Consider the following 17500-nt stretch of genomic DNA (forward strand, 5'->3'; position numbering starts at 1 on the left):
TGTGAAGTAGATCTTTATGCCAAACTATATTAAGGGCCTTTGATATCTCAAGACCTATTACTTTAGAAATGCAGCTTCTATCAATAGATTCACTGTTCCTGCGTGATATTATATATCAGCTGTTTATTTAGCAAGATGAAATCCATGGTGCTTGTCACTAAATAGATTGTTCTTGTTAAGATTAACAACTTATTGATTTATTGCAGATCCAAGCAATTTACTCATGACGAAGAGAAGATTAAAGTATAACCCCGGGATACGTTATTAATCCGTTCCGTAAGGCGAAATCGCCGTATGGTGGGACCCAAGCAAAATTTTTATACATATTAAAGTTAGTAACAAAATACAGTACAGTATATAATACACATGTATATAATCAAATAACATTATCAATAACACCGTAAGGCGGGGCAAATACCGTAACCAAGGGCCGGAAAAACATCGTATTCCATATCGTAACCTGAAAAAAACCGTAGCCCGTGACAACCGTATCCAGGGGTTCTACTGTAATTGGTATCGATTGATAAGATCGATCCTTACTATATTTTAATACTTGATCGAATGTATGAAGATTTACAAGGTGGTGGAAAGAGTTTCTTCTTTAAGTAATTATAAGAATGGGAGCTAGCTCCGATTGCAACTTCTCAAGCACTATGGTTGTAATGTTGTCAGAACCAATTGCTTTGTTGGCATCGAGGTTTTTGATAAGTTTGGCAACATCCCAGACAAATATACGGATGCGGCACAGAATGTTTACATTCATATGAGGTAAATCATTTGTACTCCTATCCTCCCTTTCTCATCCTTTTAATTGTAGTTTTATTTATTTTTAGGTGGCATTTTATATTAAATATTAAAATAAAATTAAGACCTCGAAAAATAGATTTGATATCAATGAAATTATTTGAAAACAATGTATTAACAATTATTAGAAAATTAACTAAGTTCAATTATTTTAAGTGATGTAAAGTTTCCAGCAAAAAGTTTGGTTTCATGCGTTAAATACATATATGTATTATCACTCTATCCTCGGATGTCGCCGACTTGCTGTATATCATCAGTTACACACTCCTTACATCTAAATATCATCGGATAAGGCAGGTTGCCCGGACTAAATTGACTCTTTTCCTTCATAGGTCTTTCTCTTCCGTAGTCGTAGGAAGGGCTTTAAGTCGTAGATTGGGTTTGAGTCATTCAGGTCTTTCAATCGTATGTCAACATTTCTGTGCGCCACTACTACAGTTGGTTGCGGAAGTTTTTTAACTGAACTATTTGATCTTAGTCGTTGGATCGACCATGACCTCTTCCGTCCAACATTCTGCGCCATATGCACCCTTGGATCGTTAATAACGCTATCATTTGTTGCCTATTCACATCCACCTTGCTGTAAATTCAGGATTTCACCATTGCCCGCTACAGTTGGCCGAGGTTCAATCATCAACTGGTGCTTCTGAGTCTGTTCGCCATCATAGGATCTGCCATGGATTCTACTCTCAGACAACATAGCCTCAGCATGACTTGTTTTCACTTCTCTGCAACGTTGAGGCCAGCAGGTTGGATTTAAGCAGACGGACATCTAAGAGGCTGTTTATAAAAATGGCAAATACAAGGTGGCCACAAAATCACGCTCCAATGTTAATATTTATTTTTTATTAATATAATTTTTTAATTTTATAATTTTTTATTTCAGATCAGACATGCCATTGACTACAGAGCAGTGCGTAGAAATAATTTTATTATCTGGTCGTGATGGTGCAACCAACAGAAGTGTTGCTGAGCAATTCAACAGAAACCATCCTCATGAAAATGTGTCACACACTTCTGTCGGTCGCTTAACAAATTCAGAGAAACTGGTAGCGTCGTTGACAAAAAGAGAAGTGGGCGTCCAGGTTTATCAGCAGAGACACGTGCACAAGTGTTGGAAAAAAATGCAAGCAGTCCAAGGAAGTCAGTGCGAAGGGCAGCAGGTGAAATTAGTGTTCTTTATTCAACGATGCAGAAGGTCCTCAAAGCAGAAGAGTTTCATCCTTACAAACTTCAAGTTCTACACAAATTCTACGAGGATGATAGTGACAGACGTTTAGAAATGGCTGTATGGTTTCAGGTTCAACTCGAGGAAGATCCTGACTTTGTTAGGCGAAACATGTTATTTAGCGACGAGACAAATTTTTATGTTAGTGGAGAAGTCAATCAGCAGAACTGCCGATACTATTCGCAAGACAATCCTCATTTTATGTTAGACAGCAAAGAACACAGCGGTCCCAAGATAATGGTTTGGTGTCGTTTGTGGCGCGACCATGTGGTGGGCCCCCTTCTTCTTCAATCAGACAGTTACTGGCGAAAGATACCTCAACATGTTGCAAAATGATTTGATACCGCAGTTTGATTTACTTGGAGACGGCAGACCTACTTGGTTTCTGCAAGACGGTGCCATGCATTACACAACGATTGTGCGTGACTGGCTCCACGAGAATTTCGAAAATTGGATCGGTCGAAGAGGTATAGTAGAGTGGTCGCCCAGGTCGCCTTACCTAAATCCCATGGACTTTTATTTCTGGGGTCACATTAAGCAAATTGTTTATTCAACGAAGATTCGTGATTTGGATCATCTGAAGAGTCGTATTATTGATGCTTGTCTTCAAATTGATGGTGATGCTGATTTACTGAATCGTGTCAACAGGAACTTTGAATTTCGTATTGGCTCGTGCATAGCTGCAAACGGCGAACATATCGAGCAATTGTAATCCTTGTAAAGAACTTTGAATTTGAATAAATGTTACTACTATAACTTTTTTTAATTTTTTAACTTTTTTACTCAACATCGGTGCGTGACTTTGTGGCCACCCTGTAATACAGACCAAAAAAACATATATCAGTGATGGATCTAACTGATGACCTCGACTCAATTAAACACACAAACATTTCCCAGCTGTATCAAAAAGCAAATGCTTAGGCTGAAAAAGATTTTTTTTTAAATAAAATAAAAGGTTTCCTCTCATAAAACAAACAATAATATAACTTTTATTTTAATAAAATTCTATGACAATTTCTTTTTTGCACACCGGAATATATAACATAGGTGTGTATAACGTCTTGTTTGTGTCCATGTGTGGGGGATGCTTTACATATACACAAATAGTATACCTTTTGTCATCGTGTCATCTCTTCAGCAGTGTCTTTATATGTATGCATAACAAAAACGTTCGGGTGTATATAACGTCTCATTTGTGTGTCTGTGTGCGGGGAGGGGGCGAGGAGTTACATATAACAACCCCGGACAAATTTAGTGATTTCATAATCTTCATTCTGTCGGGGTTGCAATTTCACCGATTTAACACTTTACGTCCCACCTTCCACAACTCGTATCGAATAGATTACCTCATTCCATGTCCGGCTCAGCCAACGGCCGATACTCAACTTTCCAACCTAACTAACTAAACTCCACGTCTATATCTAAAATTATCTTTCTAATTTATTACGTCATCACCCAATAGTTTTCACATAATATATTTGTTATGGTTCCCACATTCGAACTAGCCCTTTGATTCAAAATTTTTCTTCCAAGCGAAAACATAATTATTTTATAGAATTATAATTATAATTATATAGAATTAAATTCCATTCTATCAAGTTAACATTCCTAATTAGCATTCCCGATACATATTTCCTAAACATTCTTTTTTTCTAAAATCAGCAACAATCATGATAATAATCGTTCAAGTTACCTGGCATTCCCCAGTAATGCTCTATATAACACACTTGTGTTTTTCTATATATGTATACGTTTCTCGCATTTATGTAACTTACATTATTTTTTTAATTCTAATTAATCGAAGGTTTAAGGAAATCAAAAATGAAACAGAAAATATGACGAAATGAAATTCACCTTCGGTTCATTTATAAACAAGTCGGCCATTCTAAGGTTTTGTGAATAGTTGAAACGTGGTATTTTAAAATTAGAAGGGAATTTTCAGACGTTTTAGCTGTATAAAAATAAATATTGGTTATAAAATTCCAAACAAAACATGTATCAAAAGTTATGGAAACTACTTTCATCCAATAATATAAAAATAGAGATTAAAACAACATTACCATAATATAGTAATTATTCTTTTAGAACAATATTGGTTATACTTAATGCTTTACAGATCAAACGATACCGTAATAATTAAATTTAATCGCTGAATAGTTAATATTATATAATTGCGTTAAAGTATATGTCTCCACCCATGCGAATCGTATCAATTTCGAACGGTATAATAAAGGATTCGAAACTCATTATGCCATAAGAACATGAGTTAAATACTCAAGATGTCACATTATATAAATTACACAGGGGCGTAGCAAGTCTCCACCCATTATAGGCTGTAATTAGGGAAAAGCAAGACAGGTCATTGTAAATATATTTCTTGAGATGAAAACACTTGAAATTTATTGAATTATATATATATATATATATATATATATATATATATATATATATATATATATATATATATATATATATATATATATATATGCACTAGCAGACTCACTTGGAAAGTCCACGGTGCTTGATATATCAATCCGAGTATCTATTGTTCAATCACTCACTATCCTGGTTTATCGTCTATGTTCACCCCGACAAAGGATTCGAACAGGGGTAATTGTTTTCATACTAAGGTATTTATTCCGTGATCACCATTGTATCTATTTACCATCGTTTACAGTCTTGTGTCATATATATATATATATATATATATATATATATATATATATATATATATATATATATAAGTGAACGTGTCTGTGTGTGTGTCTGTGTGTGTCTGTGCCGATTTCCCAACACCATAATTCTGTCAATTTTAAGTCTACAGATTCGAAATTTGATATACAGGGTACTGAGATTTGGGAAAATCTTTGTGATCGGTTTTCGGCCAGAAATTTGACGAGTTGTTGCGTAGGGAAATGTACACAGACAGACAGACACGTTCACTTATATATATATATAGGTATTAAAACTAATTATTTATAATTATAATGATTTCTGTTCTTTTAACAATCAGGTTTCTTAACAGTTGAGCACGGCTTGTTAAAGAAAAGTCGGTCAGCTGGCCTACGTGTGAGATCGCAACCTTCCAGTCATTTGATTACTGTAGATCGACATTTAATATTCTGTATATAAATTTATACGGTGACCCTGGAGTTATGTTCCTTGTCGGGTTCGAATCCCACAATCAGCGGCAACTGTAACTTCCTGCACCGATGATTCCGAAGGAATTAAAGCAATAGTGTCTGTATGCATGTAAAATAATTATAACTAGCAAGGTCGAATATATTACATGATTTTCGATTTTGATAACTTATGTACGTCACAGATAAGAATTTCTTTGTTTTTAATATGAGTACTTTACTGTACAAGTGCCTTATTTCCTGGGTAGGATACTTTAGAAGTACCTTTTTTTCTAATTTCAAAAATGAAAGAACTCGTTACTTTTAAGTAATTTTCTGTTGTGCTAAATTTTGCAACAAGGCAAGAAAGAAAACAACAAACTGAGAATGGAGTGTAGCTCCGAAATATATTTATGTAATAAATTTCAAACAAGTAAAATATTTGTTTATTTTCCTAATATTACGTTGTGATTTAGCTTTCAAGAGCACTAGATGCATATTTAATTTTATTCAAATTAAATCAACGTTTCTATGTGGAACTCACACCCTTCACACACACACACCACGCATACAAACACACACACACACAAACACACACACACACACACCTTGAGTTGAGCATATTGAGAAGTGATACATGAATTACCATTAGCGTATAAGCGACGCTCTTTGTGAAAAAAAAATCGAGCGGAGGTATTTCGGACGATGTCAAAACATCGTTAAATTCACTATTCGTTCAGCAGCCGCCAATAGCGTAATGGTTGGGAGCCTTGACTGCCGCACAGAAGGTGGGGTTTCAATCCTGGTTTGAGGTAGTTGCCTGTCTAGCCGCACTGATGTGCTTTGAAACAGCGAAACAGTACTGTATGTGGATGACTATATATATATATATATATATATTACAGTTTCACCCCAAACAAGAAAAATTGCCACTTTGGTGTAGGAGGCTACTATCAGGGGCAACAACTACTGGGGTACTATGTAGGGATTTGGGCAGCAAGATGTCGGTTCACGTTACACTTGAACTTCTGCACGTCAGTACTGTTGGGGAAGCAGGGACCTGGAATGGAATTCCAGAGTCTAGCGGTTCTGGGGAAGAAACTATTGAAGTAAAAAGGGACTTCTACAGTGTGGGGGTGGGATTTAGCAGCCTGTCGGGTTTGTCGAGGGTGCTCACGTCGTGGGGGCACAAGTGATTGCAGTTCGTCAGAGCATTCATCACTAAAATACTTGTAGAAAAGGGAGAGGGATGCAACGTTTCGTCGATGGGACAAAGGCTGAAGCTTAGATGCCAGTTCAGGGCCTATCAGGTTTGCGACTCTCTTTTGAACCTTGTCAAGGAGCGAGAGACTAGTAGCAGATGCAGCAGACCAGATGTGACAGCAATACTCCATACATGGGCGAATGGTGGCCTTATAGAGGTACAGGATACTTTCAGGTGTTAGTAGTTTTCTAGCATGGTAGAGAGAGCCCACCTTTCTTGCAGCGGCCCTGGCAATCCCTTCAATGTAATTGTTCCAACTCATGTTTCCTGTGAACGTTACGCCAAGGAGTTTGAAAGATGTACTCTCAGATAAAGAGTCGTTGGCCAATGCTATAGTAGGTAGAGAGGGTTTCTTGTAATTATTGAATGAAACTAGTTTAGTCTTGGCGGCATTTAACGCGACCAACCACTTTTGTCCCCATTCCACCACAGATTGGAGGTCTTCCTCTAGTGTTTCTGCCATTTCTTTAGAAATGTGTTCATTCGTCTTCCTGTCGTGCCTGCCATAGAGTGTAGTGTCATCAGCATATATACCCATCTCAGAGGCAATTTTGTCGGGGAGGTCATTTATGAATATCAGGAACAATAGAGGTTGAAGGATAGAACCCTGGGGCACTCCCGCATTTATATCATATTGTTTAGATGTACGACCGTCGAGGACAACCTGGATTTTTCTCTTATCTAAGAAGGATTTAATTATGTTAAGTATTCTACCAGTGATACCGTATGATCTAATTTTCCTGAGGAGACCCTCATGCCATACCCTGTCAAAAGCCTTAGATATATCTAGAGCTACTGCTCTGACCTCCCCCGCTTTGTCCAGTGAATGGTATATACGTTCAGAGATTACAGTTAGGATGTCTGCTGTGGAACGCGCTTGTCTAAATCCATATTGTTGGTCAGTCAGAAGTTTAGCATCTGTAAGGTGATGGACTAGAGCATGGTTAATTAAGGTCTCACATATTTTGGCAAAAAGTGGGAGGAGGCTAATGGGGCGATAATTTGATGGGTCAGTCCTTTCGCCAGAGTTCTTGAATGCTGGTACAACAGAAGCAGTTTTTCAACATCCCAGAAAGCAAGCTTCATTAAGGCATTTGTTGTAGAGTTTGGGGAGAACTGGAGCTACTTCGGCTGAGCACTTTTTAATAGCACAGCTGGAATGAGATCGGGTCCACATGCTTTTGAAGTGTCAAGGTTTTTATGATAGCATGCACCTGAGCAGGGGTGATTTTCAGATCGTCTAGCGTGGCGTCTGTCCGCATAGGAAAGTCAGGTAGGGGGTGGTTGAAAGGGTCCAGTGTGGAGTTTGAGGCAAACCGACTGGCAAGCATGTTAGCCTTGTCGGTTGCTGAGGAGACAACCTCGTGATTGTTGGTTAGTGGGGGAATTGTTGACTGTCCATTATTTACTACACTGTTGTAGATTTTCCAGAAGTCTCGAGTTCCTAGTTTTTGTGCTTCGATGCACTTTTTAGTGGTTTCCGTAAATTCTTTCTTAGCTGTCGCTATTTCTTTCTTAACGTTATTTCTAGCTTCTATATACTTCAGTCTGTTTGAACTGGACTTATGTCGGTTAAACCTACGGTATGCATGCTGCTTTTGAGCAATGGTAGTTGTGCAAGTCGACGTAAACCATTGGAGAGAGTGGGGGTTACTATAAAATTTCCGCATGGGAACATGCGCTTCGATTGCAGTTTTGAACCAGTCAATGGTCTCGTTTGCACACTGTTCAGCAGGGAGAGAAAAAATATTTCTCCATGGGGCATCTCTGATTAGTTCCCTGATGGCTTCCCAGTCAGCCTTTTTATAATATCTCGTTGTTTTGAGCACTGGCTCTTCAGTTTTGACTCTAGAGTTTAGGGCGATTTTAACCATTATCACTGCATGATCAGCGTTCCCGAATGGGCTGTGGGCCTTCGTTATGCAGTCATCGGGAACTGTGGTCAAAAACAGATTTAGAAGTGATGCGTGTTGTTCTTCCTGGTCAGGGAAACGGGTTGGAAACGTAACAATTTGTGATAGGGAGTGAGATATAGTGAAGCTATGAGTTGTGCTGCCCGCTGCATCTGTGTAAGTAGAGAATCCAAGCCAGTTTTTGTGGTGGACATTAAAGTCACCAAATACATGTATTTGTGCGCTAGTGTCGAGGGACAGTGCCGCGTCTATGCTGTCAGAGACTTTGTTTATTATGGTGCAGTCCTGAGTCGAGGGAGAGCGGTAGAGAAAATAAAAGTAGCTAATATTGTGTTGCATGTTTAGTCTAAAGCACATAAAGGCTTGATCATCTGTTTCTAGGTTTGTTTCTCTAGTCAGGGGGAGGGTATCACGAATGTAGACTCCAAGTCCGTGCATGTGTCTGTCAGAGTCCTTACGTCAGAGTGGGAGATATCCAGGCATGCTAAAGTGGTTAGAGGGGATGGAGGAGTGTAGGTTAGTCTCACTTAGTGCTAAGATATCCGGGGTATTTGTTAAGAGAAATGCTTCAACATCAGCTAAATTAGTTCTAAGCCCACGGATATTTGTGAATGCAAGCCTCAAGGGAGGAGGCAAGTTGAATTTGTTTGTCCCTAAGCCTGGTTTAAGCTCATTTTTAGATTGTACTGTCGTCATATTTTTTAAAGAGTTTCGGTTTAGGTAAGGGGGAGCTAAACAAGAGGTTATGCAGAGCATCAGACATGCATCACAAGTAGACCATATATATAGCTTAGTGAGTTAGAGAAGAGAGTAAGTTCAATTCTATCAGAGGAGATTTATCGGGATAATATAAAGTTCAACAAGTTTCATTAGAACTCACCCCTACCATCATCTATAATTTTATTGATTTATTTCGTTCCTGATGAATCCCACGCTAGACGTCGCATCCTTATTATGTTACCTAGCATCTTCTCTAATCATTAGGCTTCGAAATATCTTGGTATAAAGAGTTCCCTCTATCCCCAACTAAATGTTTGTATACCCTTATTGAATTAATGAACCATTCTATATTTACCAACATATAGTTTTTGTGACTTCATTTTCCATTCTTATTGTTTTCATATATATATGTATATATATATATATATATATATATATATATATATATACATACATATGTTCATAAATATACACTATAACGTAGAAATATGTATATCCTTTTCTCTTTAACTGTATTTTATATCTAATGTATATTTCAGTCTATGTCTGTCTATATCAATCTATTCATCTCCATCCATATTTCTTGAATGATAAGATAACTCGGAAAAAAAAGGACAGGAAAAACAACGGCACGTGGAACAAGATAAAAATAACCTAACTTGTATCAAACGTTCGTCATATGAACTTAAAAAGTTCTGTGAACTTGTAAGCAATGAATGAGGAACCCGTAAATCTTCAAATGCATCTTTTGATGTTTGCGCATGCTCAACATCTTTTCAAACGACTAATGTAAATGAGTAACGGCCATTTTGTTTGAAAGCCTAGGGTCAAATGTCATTCAGTATTTACACTTTATTTCAGTGAAGAACGCCGGGCGAATGGGAGTCTTTTGAAAAAGCTGACCTGTTGGTTGCGTTTTTCTTTCTTTTTTCCTTTTTTTTTTTTTTGTACAGATACGGTAGAATTTACATTAGCATGTATACATATTCATGGGTGTGTCCGTTTTAATTTGCGTATATTTCTCTACCGAGATGTACACATAACCCTAAAAGTAAGTGTTACAATGTGTGTGTACACATAACCCCAAAAGTGTTACAGTGTGTGTGTGTGTGTGTGTGTGTGTGTGTGTGTGTGTGTGTGTGTGTGTGTGTGTGTGTGTGTGAGTGTGTGTGTGTGTGTGTGTGTGACTCCTACAATTTACGCCACTGCGTGTTCGTATGTGTGTGTGAGTACAGGTGCGTGTGTGTGTGTGCATGCCTTTTTACTAATGGATCAATACTTATCAAGGTCAAACGCCACACGAGGACAATGGTTACTTAGATTGAAATGATTTTCAGTTGAAAGATAAAGAATATTATTGAAATATAAAAGGAATGAATGAAATTTATAATTTATGACAAATAGTTGTTAGCATTTAATTTGATGTTGTAATTTCCAGGAAAATACGAGGTGCCTTTTTCGTATGAGCAATTTTATTGACATTAAACACACGAAACTCTAGTCTCCATCAAAATAGTCCCCTTCGTCTGCAATGCACCTGCTGCACCGTTCCTACAACTTCTGGAAGGCTCCATAAAAGTCATCTTGTGTGAGCGTGTCAATGACTCTCGTCACGGCCTCTTTCATCTCCTCAATTGTCTCATATCGATAATCTCTAAGGTTTTCCCTGACTAAAAGTCAAAGGAAGCAATATCTTAACAATAGTGAGGGTGAGGAACTGTCTTGATGCCGATCTTGGTCAAATAGTCTGTGATAAGGATGAAGGTGTGAACTGGACATTTGGGACAAACTTCGCGTAAATCTTCCGCGTCTTCAGTTCATCGTGAATAATTAAGTATATAGTTTCCACGCTGACATCAACCTGTGCACTTATTGTTTCTATAGATACACGACTGTCCTTGTTCGTGAAATTCTTTATTTGGCTAATCAACTCTGGTATCCTGACTTCCTTACTCCACCTACACCTCTCATCGTCTCTCAAAGACTCCCTGTCTTCCTTGAATCTCTTATGCCACTCAAGAACTGATGCTCGATTCATGCATGATGGTCCAAAAGCAGTCTAAAGCATTTCATACGTTTCTGTGTCATTTTAATAAGTTTAAAACAGAATTTGATTGCATATTCTTTTACTAAAGTGTCCTTTTTTAATTGCATTTTTGAAAATTCACAAGCTATGACAATCAGACTTTAGTATAGTGTATTCCAATTCCTGCTGTAGCTGTTAATTTGAACCTGAAATCATAAAAATTAGTCAACTCATAAGATGTACAGCAATGACATACTGAATTTTCAAAAATTTCAAATTCCTGTACAAAAAAAAGTCTGGAAACTTATTGAATACGCCTCGTAGTCCTGTGGTAATCTTTCTACAGATAGGAAGTTTTTGCAAAGCTTTGCTTACATAAATTTCGTTTAATACTAAGTACATGGTGGGAAGAGAAAGTTGTATCTTGTGATACTTGGACTAATTCTTGCTGTGAATGTCGTAGAAGAAGGAATTAGATATTTGAGCCCAGTCGAGTATCTTACACGATAATAAGATAGAATGGATAGAGACTAGCAACTTCTCTACTGTGTGTGTGAGAGAGAGAGAGAGAGAGGTTTTAATGAATAAAAGATATTATCCCCATCAAATTTCGAAGTTGATTTAAAAATCTGTCAAGAAATGAACGAGTGCTCTGAACGGCACTTCCCCACATGTGACAAAAGTACACGATGTTAAGACGTATCTGACATATAAATATAGGACTGTACCATTTTCCCCTTTTGCAGCACGTGCTCTAGATTATGAGAAAAAAATGAGCGATATCTTGATCATCAATACTCTTTGAAGTGTTGCCATAGAAGTTGTGTCAGCAAAGACATCGACGAATAATCTTTGAATAAAATCTGAAAGATCATTAATGAAGATCAGGAAGAGGCTTGGGTTATTATTAGGTCCCTAAGGCCCGCCGAAACCCTACCAAAGACCGTTTATATGTTGAGTGCTATTTTGTTTCTGCAAAGCCCCAATCAAGAGATTCGCTGATTCTATGCGAATAATACAGTAGCATTTCAGCAGTTGATATTTCAGGGCGACATTCAATGTTATCATTAATTTTATTTTGAAAACTTTAAAAGCGATAGTAAACTGTTATATATAAGTGCCCACAGAACAAAATGCTGAAAATTAATACGATTTAACAGTTAAAAGCCAACGATCAACCTTTGCATATTATAGAACTATTAAATTGTCTGCAAATACTGCAATAAGTATTGTGTTTCGGTATCAAATAACAAAGAAAATTTTTAATTGCAGTAAAACAGACAAACCACTCGAGGATACGGGTTAATGAGGTGGATGCATTTTTAGTTAAAAGATGAAAAACATTATAAGATGATTGGAAATGATTAATGGTATGAACTGAGTTCGATCACTTATTGGGACGATTTATAACAACTATTTGTTGACATTGGATTTGAATACAATTATGCTATAATCTACAAGAAAGAAATACCATGGGAATAATGTCCACAGACGAGAGGTCCTTAGTAAAAAAAACTCTGTTCATAAATTTTCGCTTAACGTAAGACACGTAGAGAAAGGAAAAAGTTTTCTGTTGTAGTAGCAAGACAAGTTTTGTAGTGAATGCATTACGAAGAAGAACACGAGATTAGAGATCAGTCGAGAACATTCCGTTAAAACAACGAAAGAAAAGAGTAAGATTTAAAATGTCTCTTTTAAAAGTGGTTGAACGTAGTAGAAAAATAATCTCCTAGAAAGTCGACTTCATAGTTTGTCAAGGCGAGAATAATACTCTGCTCGACAATTTCACGGAGGTCGTAGCAGTACTTCATCATATAGAGTATCTGAGTAGAGAAATGCATAAGCAGCAACAAGACACTTTCAAGAGCGATAGAGTGATCCGACTATTTTTTCATCAGATTGGATATATATCAACAAATTAGCAATAGATTGAATATATATACAAACATATTAGCAACAGACTGAAGATATATCAACACATTAGCAACAGATTGGACATATATATATATATATATATATATATATATATATATATATATATATCAGAGATATATCAACAGGTTAGCAACAGATTGAATATATATGTCAAATAATTAGGAACAGATTGGAGATATATAAACAGATTAGCAACCGATTAGAGATATATTAAGAAACTAGCGGGGGTACCCGGCGTTGCCCGAGTGTTTGTTTCCGGGACGGGGGGGGAGTTTTAAAAAATGTTATGGTAGGTAAGAAGGAAGGATCAAACCCGGAGTTATGAGTAAAAGTAGGAAAATAAAGTGTGAAAAAAAAAAACATCTGCAACGTTAACAGTTCGGCCACCAAGAAAAGTCCATTCCAGATGTTTAGGAAAAAAAAAAAAAAAAAACGACTACGGTAGGTCGGCGCGAACGTGAAAATATAATGTGAATTGTCCAGCACGCTAACCACTACGCCACAGAGCACTGCAGCTTAGTTTAGTGATTTTAAATAACTTCACATGAAAGAACTACGAAGCCAAACCGGTGTTCTCTTCTCAACTGTTCCTTGTGAACGATCCCCAAACGGTGTTAAGTGGTGGCAGGGGGAGGAGGAATTTATTAGAGAGAAAATATTTTACCACTTCCATTGATCTTAACCGATTTTGGCCGTGACTTCTCAGCAGAAAAAGTATAGAAATCTAAGATTATCGAGGAATTTGAGAAATAATAAGCCTATAACACACCTCAGATATTGTTCTGCCGTTTGTGCATATTATATTTGCATGAAATATCTTGATTTTTAATCCTATTAATGTCAAAATCAGACGGGAAAAAATGAGTTCATTTTATTTATATAGAAAGAAAGATAGATAGATAGATAGATAGATAGATAGATAGATAGATAGATAGATAGAAGAAAGAAAGAAAGAAGAAGATAGATAGAATAGAGAAGAAGAGATAAGCAACAGATTGGATATATATCAACAAATTAGCAACAGATTGATTCATCAAAAAATTAGCAACAGATTGGATATATATATATATATATATATATATATATATATATATATATATATATATATATATATATATAGCAACAGATGAGCAACCCATAGGATGGTTATACAGATTAGTAACAGATTAGAGATATATCAACAGATTAGCACCAGATTGAATTAATATATCAAATGATAAGCAACATATTAAATATATATAAACGGATTAGTAACGGTATGGATATATATCAGAGGATCGGTTACAGATTGGACACATGGATCGACAGATTAGAAGCATATTAGATATACCTATGAATGTCAACAGATAAGACACAGATTGAAGATATCTCAGCAGATTAGCAACAGATTGGATATGTATCAACAAATTAGCAACATATTATATATATACATATATATATATATATATACTTTTGCTGATCGCTTAATATATATATATATATATATATATATTAAGCGATCAGCAAAAGTATATATATCTATTAACAGATAAGCAAAGGATTGAAATGATGTGAAACAGATATCAACGAACTGGAGATATATCAAGTGATTAGAAAATATTTAATATATAAGTCAACAAATTAACAAAAGATTGGAGATATATTAATAGATTAGCAACAGATTCGATATATATATATATATATATATATATATATATATATATATATATATATATATACAAGAATAAAAAAAAGCATTGGAAATGCAAAAAGATATAGGGATGGTATGCCAAAAAGTATACAAACAAGATAGCTATGAATGGCTAGGCACATGGAAATAGAATTGCATCCAAAGTATAGCCCTATAGCTTTTCTCCAATCTTCATTCCGTGCCATCATTACGGTTGTAAAAAGCTATAGGGCTATACTTTGGATGCAATTCTATTTCCATGTGCCTAGCCATTCATAGCTATCTTGTTTGTATACTTTTTGACATACCATCCCTATATCTTTTTGCATTTCCAATGCTTTTTTATTCTTGTTAATTAGTATTCTTACTTACAGTCTTATTTTTAAACTTACATTCATGATAGTATTGTCTTTTTAGGAGGCGGCACATTGCCGCCTCCATTAGTAGCAGGTCGCTTCCTGCTGGGTTTTAGGTCTGTTTATAATAGTTTGTGCATGAGGCAGCTTTTTCCCCCTTGGGATCCCTGTTATACCGTGCTTTTGAGTCAGCACGTGAGGCAGTTTTCTTTTTTTCTGGTTCTTTGTTATAAAGAGCACGTGAGGCAGCTTTTTTCCCTCGGAATCCCTGTTATACCGTGCTTTTGAGTCAGCACGTGAGGCAGCCTTCTTTTTTTCTGGTTCTTTGTTATAAAGAGCACGTGAGGCAGCCTTCTTTTTTCTGGTTCTTTGTTATAAAGAGCATGTGAGGCAGCCTTCTTTTTTTCTGGTTCTTTGTTATAAAGAGCGCGTGAAGCAGTTTTTCCCCCTCGTGACCCCTGTTATACCGTGCTTTTGAGTCAGCACGTGAGGCAGCCTTCTTTGCCTCAGGATTTGCATGATACTTAATTTTTTATTATTTCAGCATTTTTCTGATAGTATTCTTTTTGCTCAGATAATACCTTGACTTTGTTTTTTTCATAGTCTATATTTCTCTGAGCTTTTTTACTACGTGCTGACTTTGGCATTTTTTATTAAATGTAAACATATAACACTTATGTGTATCTTACTATAATATCACTTATCTTATAGCAAGACAACTCTCGTAGAATTGAGATACTGCCCCGTCACCAATAGTTAAAGTGTGGAACGGTATATACACCAATAGTGTAGTTGTTATCTTTATATGAAGTCCTAATCAGTGACAATGTGAGGTTACTTGGTTAATTTATTGTAGTTCATTTTAGAAAACTTACTTGTTTTTATTAGTAGATTGTGTATAGTAGCCACAATATCTACTTATTTTTGTGGCTAGGGCTTGGATTTTGATTCTTTTTGGTCAGCTTCCAGTGAGTTCTTAGAAGATGACTTTCTTGCAGTTTCTTTTGCGGTTAATTTAACTTATTTCCTTTGGCGTTTGGTGAGTTCTTAGAAGAACTGGTCTGATCTACTTTTCTTAGCGAGCGAAGAGATTCAGCTGCATTTAACAATGGTTGATATAGTGTATTTTTGCGCATGCGTGAGAATTTCAAGTTTCCTCCTTATTTTTCAATAGTTTGACAGTAGTCATGTGTCTTTCTGCCAAGAGCGACAGACGTCAGTGTTAGCCGTAATCGTCTAGAGGTTAGGACCCCACGTTGTGGCCGTGCTAACCTAGGTTCGAATCCTGGTCACAGCATTGACATTTTGTACATATTTTACAGTCCAAAATCTGAAGAATTATTTGTTTTTATAACATTGTTTTTTGACGTCGTACTTGCTGATAGGTTACTCTTATAACAATTTTGATCAACTGAGATAAAGATTTTGTGGTTTCATTAACGCTGATGGGTTACTGTTTAAAGAAAAAACCTTAACGTTCACCTCAAATATTCAGCGTCCAAGAAATATAGGCCACTGGCAAACTGGAACGTCTGTGAGCATCCGGTGTATTATTTGGAGCTGTCCCTTTTGAGAGAAGTTCCGTGTTCGAAGTGGTCTGTCTACATTGGGTATATAGTGTTTAAAACTTGTTATTACACGTAATCCTATTTAATTATGGAGTTAGCTAAAAAGCGACGGGTCACTGCACTTCTCCGTGTAAAGAGCAGTCGATTGATGCTTGAACTGTTGTCAGAGACCGTTCGTACACCGAGATACATCGCCTCAAAAGAAAGAAGAAAGAAGAAGAAAGAAGAAAGAAGAACAATTGGCCATTTTTGTACCCTTTTTTTTTTTGCTCTCTTTTGACATTTTAACCGACGTTCTGACACTCGCTGGATTCGTAAGACGCTTCTCTGTAAGAATATGTGCTTTTTGAAACTTATAAGTTGATTTTAGTTGAGATTTGGATAGTTTTGTTTTGTAGGCGTATATAGGCGTGTACGGGCCATCCCTATATAGAGAGTGCTACCGCCTCTCTGATATATATATATATATATATATATATATATATATATATATATATATATATATATATATATATATATATATATATATATATCAATAGATTAGCAACAAGTTAGATGGATCCACAAATTTGTAACAGATTATAGACATATTAACAGATTAGCAATAAAATAGATATATATCAACAAGTAAGCAACATGCTGATTAAATATATATAAACAGATTAGCAACAGACTGCATATTAATCACCAGATTTGCAACGGACTGGATATATTCATAAACACATTAATTATATATATACATATATATATATATATTATATATATATATACATATATATATATCAACAAATTAGCAATAGAGCGGATGTATATCAAAACATATTAGCAAGATTTTTGATTAGCAAAAGGTTGGATATACAAACAAGATAGCTATTAACAGATTAGCAACAGATTGGAG

This window comes from Euprymna scolopes, chromosome 3 (assembly GCF_053919585.1).
Source record: "Euprymna scolopes isolate OS-2025 chromosome 3, ASM5391958v1, whole genome shotgun sequence".
NCBI lineage: Eukaryota > Metazoa > Mollusca > Cephalopoda > Sepiida > Sepiolidae > Euprymna > Euprymna scolopes.